The 6,000-nt window shown below is 39.2% G+C and overlaps 2 non-coding genes across 2 annotated transcripts; both read left to right on the plus strand.

Annotated features, from left to right (window-relative positions):
• The first annotated feature begins 2,273 nt into the window (after positions 1–2,273).
• Positions 2,274–2,361, plus strand: trnac-gca (transfer RNA cysteine (anticodon GCA)). The gene is given in 2 exon segments: positions 2,274–2,310; positions 2,326–2,361. It is a non-coding gene; the product is annotated as a tRNA-Cys (tRNA).
• Positions 2,362–5,918: 3,557 nt separating this feature from the next.
• trnal-uaa (transfer RNA leucine (anticodon UAA)) lies at positions 5,919–6,000 on the plus strand. The gene has a single exon. It is a non-coding gene; the product is annotated as a tRNA-Leu (tRNA).

Consider the following 6,000-nt stretch of genomic DNA (forward strand, 5'->3'; position numbering starts at 1 on the left):
GGAATTCTCCACAGAATCCTCTCCAGAATCTTACTGAATCTCTCAGGCTCTCATTGAATCTGAACCTCTCAGGCCATCTGTGTTGCCTGTTTTTACCTGGAGGAACTTCAGCTCATTGATTGGCTGAAAGTTCCATGGGCATCAGAGTCCCACGTGGGTTACTCAGCCCTACCAGTCCCTGATTGGTTGATCAAGGTGAGATATGAGTCACTTACTCTTGACACTTAGGAATGCAGTCCAGATGTCCATTCGGCACTCCCTAGACTGATAGGCGCCAATGGATGACCATTGATCATGATAGCCAGGCTTAGCTAAATGCATCCCCCTTTGGGAGCTGTCCTAGGACCTTAAATCACCCTGCACTAATGGTCTCTCTGTGGCTGCACCACAGAGATGAACAGAGAAATGGGGCCTCTTTTGGGAAGCTCAGAAACACTTAATTCTGCCTTATTATTAAGCCTCGCCGCTACAATACATAGCAGCGGTGTGACTCCAACAGATGCTCATGAAGAGACTGGAGCTTTAATCCAGCTCCTTAGAGAGCTCGGCCGCGTTACTCTCGACAGCGGCTCTTCAGCTCTTGTTGTTTGACCTAGTGGTGTTATGACGCATGGAAGCAACTGCAACTTCGTTTTCTGAGATGCTTTCTCTCACGAGGTGAAACCTCGACTTATTTGGCACTTCTGGATATAGTTCTTTTGTAGAGCAGGCTTTCACACCTCTGCTTATAGCGCCCTTCAAATCATTTTATTTTTATAGAAAGATGCATTCCAAAACAATATCTCCTGTTTTAAAAATGCTTTATGCGGCGTGTTTGATTAAACGGACAGTTTTCTTATTGTAGAATGCAGATCTGTGCAGCAATTGTACTGGATTTGACTGGGATTCTGAAATATTTATTGCAAAGGTATGACTTTCATGAACCTATAACAGACCTGAAACTCCCTAGCTTCCAATCTCTGATGTTACTGTCCTGAAACTCGGACGTGATGTTCTGCAGATATGCAGTGTCCCTTTACTCTCGTTGTTTTCAAAACGACCTCCGTTGTCAGGCGCAGTTGAAGTGGAATTGGCCTGACTGCACAGGAAAGTACAGAATGATAAAATGTTTCTACGGCTCAAAATGTCCCTTTAGACCCTCGTCACATCTCTGTTAAGAGCGGGCAGGTAGAGAGCTTTTACAGATGCTCATGATTTTTCACACGGGGTGTTACCTGTTGTAGTGTCTCCCCAGTGGGCAAAAGATGTACTGTAGAATATACAGTACATTGATTAAACGCATACCTTAGACATATAAATGTGGTCCGTAATGGGTCTAGAATGAAATTCTAATATACGTATATCATTATACGTCAATTAGACATCTCTGACTATACAGTATGTCCATTATACATAAATGGTTGGAGTTCTATTATACGGATACATTTAGAGGACTGTTATACCTATGTAGTTAAAGGTCTATTATACATCAAAGATAGGTCTTACAGGTGTAGAAACTAGTAAATCAAGCCAATGATTTGGTTTAGAAATTTATTCTGAAAATATACAATTATTCACACCTGAAAAATATGTAGTTCAAATTATGCATTTTATACAATATTGTAATAAACATGATAATCATCATAAAAAACACAACTAGTAAACTTCAGCTACAAATTATAGTAACATGGGAATATATTGTAACGCTTACGGCCGACAGGTACTGTGTAAGAGCCGGCGTACCAGAGCAGGTGACGTCACCGCCCTTCCCTGTGATAGCAGGACTACAGCTACTGGGCTGAAAAGAGATCTCTCTTTAGCTCACCGGGCTAGGTCGCTGCAGAGAGACGCGGAAGTCCCGGGTTCGAGCCTCAGTTGGGATGGGGCCGACCTAATGCGGCAAGGGCGCCCGCCTGAGCCCCTGTTGCGTTACAATATATAGTAATGACAAACACAAACTAATTACATTAACATCCTAATATTTAGCTCAAAACCACATTTCGATTCAAATATAAGTTTTAAAAATTACAACTTCTATATTTCCACGAAAATATTATTAATGTAGCACAAACACTACTTTCTAATAAAGACAGGATGAAACTGTTCTGTGTCTCATGGTGATCCTCCTCTCGATACTAATGAAATGTTTAATATGATCCCTCGAGAAAAAAAGGTGTCAATATCCGCCTGGAACGATTGATGCCCCATCAAACATTTTGTAATATCCCTGGAAGTTCGTACTGCAGAAACCTGATTCGTGGCTTAAATTCAAGATAAACAGTATTCCCACCTTCCCATCGATAGCTCAGTTGGCAGAGCAGAGGACTGCAGTAGAAATGGTAAGGCATCCTTAGATCGCTGGTTCGACTCCAGCTCGAAGGAAGGTGCTTTCGTGGACTTCAATCAAAGAGTTAAAATAGCGAATCTTTTTCACTCAGACGTTGATCAAAAGCTCAATAAACCACGAAGCAGAGGCTCTTGTTCCGAATTAAACTCCCGTCTGAATGTCTTGTTTTGGCCAAAATCTGATCTTTGAATTAAGGGACTACTCTGTCGGCTTTGTAATTCAAAAGTATATACAAATGTCACGTTTTTTTTTTTGTAGATATAAAGGTGTTCTCTGTTTTCAAAGGAAAGGATATGTACTTAATTGCCTTTATGATTTGGTATTGATTTTGTATCGTTATATTATTAAGTTTGTGTTTTTTGTGTTTTTAACGTATTGTGGACTTATTTTTGAAACAAATGCTTACAAAGGCAAACAAGGCACACATCTGTTTATACCAGCGGTGAATTGTACATTTATATTTACAAGCTACTCTGCACTTTTGGGAGTATAACAGGTTCGATATAAAGTGGGAAAAATATAAAAGGGGAAAATACCCCGGACTGCGTGTAAAGCCCTCGTTGTGACTGTTGTTTTATTGTTAAATACGGCGTACTGTGCACGAAATTTTGCAGAAACACAATCTGATATTTTAATAATTATTATTTTAATAATTTGATAAGTATGAGGCCCCGGATCCAAATATTCAGTTCTGTTTTTTTTTTAAAGTGATATCTTCCCTTCCTCTCGTGGAAATCACACGATGTGAGCAATTGTTTTTTGTTCTTTTTTTTCACGTTGCGATCCAAAGAGCCTCAGACGCCCAGTCTGACAGTAACCAAACCAGAATGGATTCTGCTGGGAGCCGGACTGAGCTCATTCTCTGTGCTAAAAACAGAATCAGCTCTTCCCCGAATACCATCTACAGCTGCTGGATGGTACTCTGCGTCCTGCTGCTCCAGCAATTATTTTGACGAAAGACAGATCACTTGTGCGCTTTTAACCTTCTCGCAGCTACAGGCGAGACTGACGCTGGCGATATGAAGGCACCCGCTGGTACACCTTCTCTAACTTTCACAATCGCGATAAACATTTTTTTAAAAGACCTTTGAAAAACTAGATATAGATAAAACTGGATAAAAAACATGAGCTTTATCGGTTTTTACATTAATCGATTTTGAATCAAATTTGATCTTTTTACATTGCATTTTACATTAAAAAAGCGTGCATACCTAATCCACCAACAGACAGAGCAATATTTTATGTTGCCTTCCGGAGCTTTCAGCGTGTGATGGATTTGTATGAGCGTCTGTATGATACCACTCCAGCATTGGCGCAGGTGCAAAATCCACTTTCACAAGACTTTTTCAGTGTCTTCTCCTCTCTCAAATGGACCGAAGCACAGGAGCCAATATAAAAGAAAACGACAGGTGTTTAAACAGAGAATGTCCCAATGTCTGCGACAACGGATTGTGATTTTGTATAAACGCAAATGGTTTATCAATTAAAAGCCAACATCATTCTTTTAATACCCTACCACACATGCGAGCTGTTGTGTGAAAGAAAATTCATCTGTGCATAGGAAGGCAGAATAAAATCCAGAACTGTATTGGTGATATCGATAAACAGGGCTCATGTTCACAATAAAACTTTATTGTATAAAACGTTAAAATTCGTAAATATTTGTTTTAATCATACAAAGTGTCTGTTAAACCATTCATGAAGGATTCTTAGACAAAAAAAACACACCATTATATGAGAAAATATATTTACTATATGTGCATTTAACTTACTTTTTAACAATTTTAGTTTCAAGGTCAATGAAAATTGTTGCCCTGCTTTTTTGTCATAAATACACAAGCTTGTTATGTCTTGTGTCAGAAATAAACTGCATGAAACAAAACGTAAGTGCGACAAAGAAAACAAACATTTGCGTTTATAATGCAATGTTATCTCGAGCCTTTAAAATTACTTTAAACGCAATTTGTTTTTCTCTGTAGCTCTAAGGCTTTGTTATTTAGGTGTGCTGTTTTTTTTTTTTACATGTTGTAAAAAAGTCGCTAAATCATACGAAACATAAAAACTCCAATTGTAAACAATTGACCATTCATATTCCTGAATTTTAAACCTATGGAGTATGTATACCTTGTCTTTGTATTTGTGCATATTACAGAGCTCCTTTTCAAAAGCTGTCAGTATAGATTAGTGCTTAGGTTTCCTGTTTTTTTACCCAGGTGGTCCAGATAAGACTCTTGGTATAGGAGCACGTCTGTGTTGCCTTCTGGATTTCAAATGAGCAGCTCAGTGCAGAAAAGAACTCTGTAGATCAGCATGTACATTTGCCTGGACAGTAGATTTTTCAGAAAGTGTAATTGGATTATAGCACGTGCCCCTGACGATGTTGTTGATACGTCATATGTGCTCTTTTTTGTATTATATGTATTTTTGTTGTTCAAATAAAAAAATATAAAAAAAAACTTTCAGGATGCTTGCTGCTGTAAAAATAAAATGACATCAAGGGCGCTGTACGCAGAGGTCTGAAACCTGCTCCACAGAAGAACTTTTTCCAGAGGTGTTAAAGAAAATAGATTTATTTTCATGACTGCAATGTATGGTGAAGCATAAAATCTAGCTGCATAAATTTCTATTACGTGTCATTTATGAAGGCGTTTCAAATAGCAGCCACTGAAGGATTAACGCTTTTGGAGCATGTATTATATTCTAAATACTCTTATTTAAATAAGCTTAAATTCGCATACTGTTATTTAGACATCGCAAACCAGTCCGACCTCATACAACATTCTGTGCCCGCTGAGTAGATCTTAAAGCAGCTACAGCCAGAGTAGCAGTAATGGCAACACAGTGCTTGGAGTTCAGCTTTTCTTATTTCTTCTGCAGAACTACTGGTATCGGAATATACTGATCCGCATAAGAAGCGCTACCGGTTTCAGATAGTTTTTATTGAGTGCTGCTCTAAACTTTACATTTGCTTAGACTTGTTTTCCCCATGAAAAAAGACATTTCCCTAATTACATTTAACTTTTTTTTTCCCTTATCATCAAGTAGAAATAAAACATATCATTCCATTTAAGAGCCACAGGCAAGATGGCTGGTGGTCCAAGGCGTTGCGTTCAGGTTGTAGTTTCCCCTAGAGATGTTTGTTCATATCCCACTTCTGACAAAGAAGTTAGAGTGGAAACGGTAACATCCTTAAGTAAAAAACATCTCACATTTCATGTGTTTAATGTTAAGTGTCTTGGTGGTTTATGGCTCTTCTCTCTTGCAGGGTGATGGCAAAATTCTTGAGAGAGGGAGTCTCCTACGTAAGGCTGCTCTTCGTCAAGAGTGGAGACAACAGGAACAGACTTCAAACCGACATTAATTACTGAGAGCAGGCGAAAACGTCTTTTGAAATGAGGAAATGTCTGCTGACAGTAAACAGAGCTCACGCTGAGCTGCGGACAAGCGCTCCTCGTTAGTACAGTGCTGAGTACCCCTGCTTGTTGCGCGGGAGACCGCGGGAGATCGGGGTACGTTTCTGTGACAGGACGCTTTTTTTTTAATAGATGAATCATATTCAAATGTTAAACAACTGAGCAGCATATTGCTGTAGACCAGGATGGCCGAATGGTTAAGGCGTTAGACTTAAGATCCAATGGACGAAGTCCACGTGGGTTCGATCCCCACTCCTGGTA

The sequence above is a fragment of the Atractosteus spatula genome, assembly GCF_055471065.1.
Source record: "Atractosteus spatula isolate fAtrSpa1 chromosome 10 unlocalized genomic scaffold, fAtrSpa1.hap1 SUPER_10_unloc_13, whole genome shotgun sequence".
Taxonomy (NCBI): domain Eukaryota; kingdom Metazoa; phylum Chordata; class Actinopteri; order Semionotiformes; family Lepisosteidae; genus Atractosteus; species Atractosteus spatula.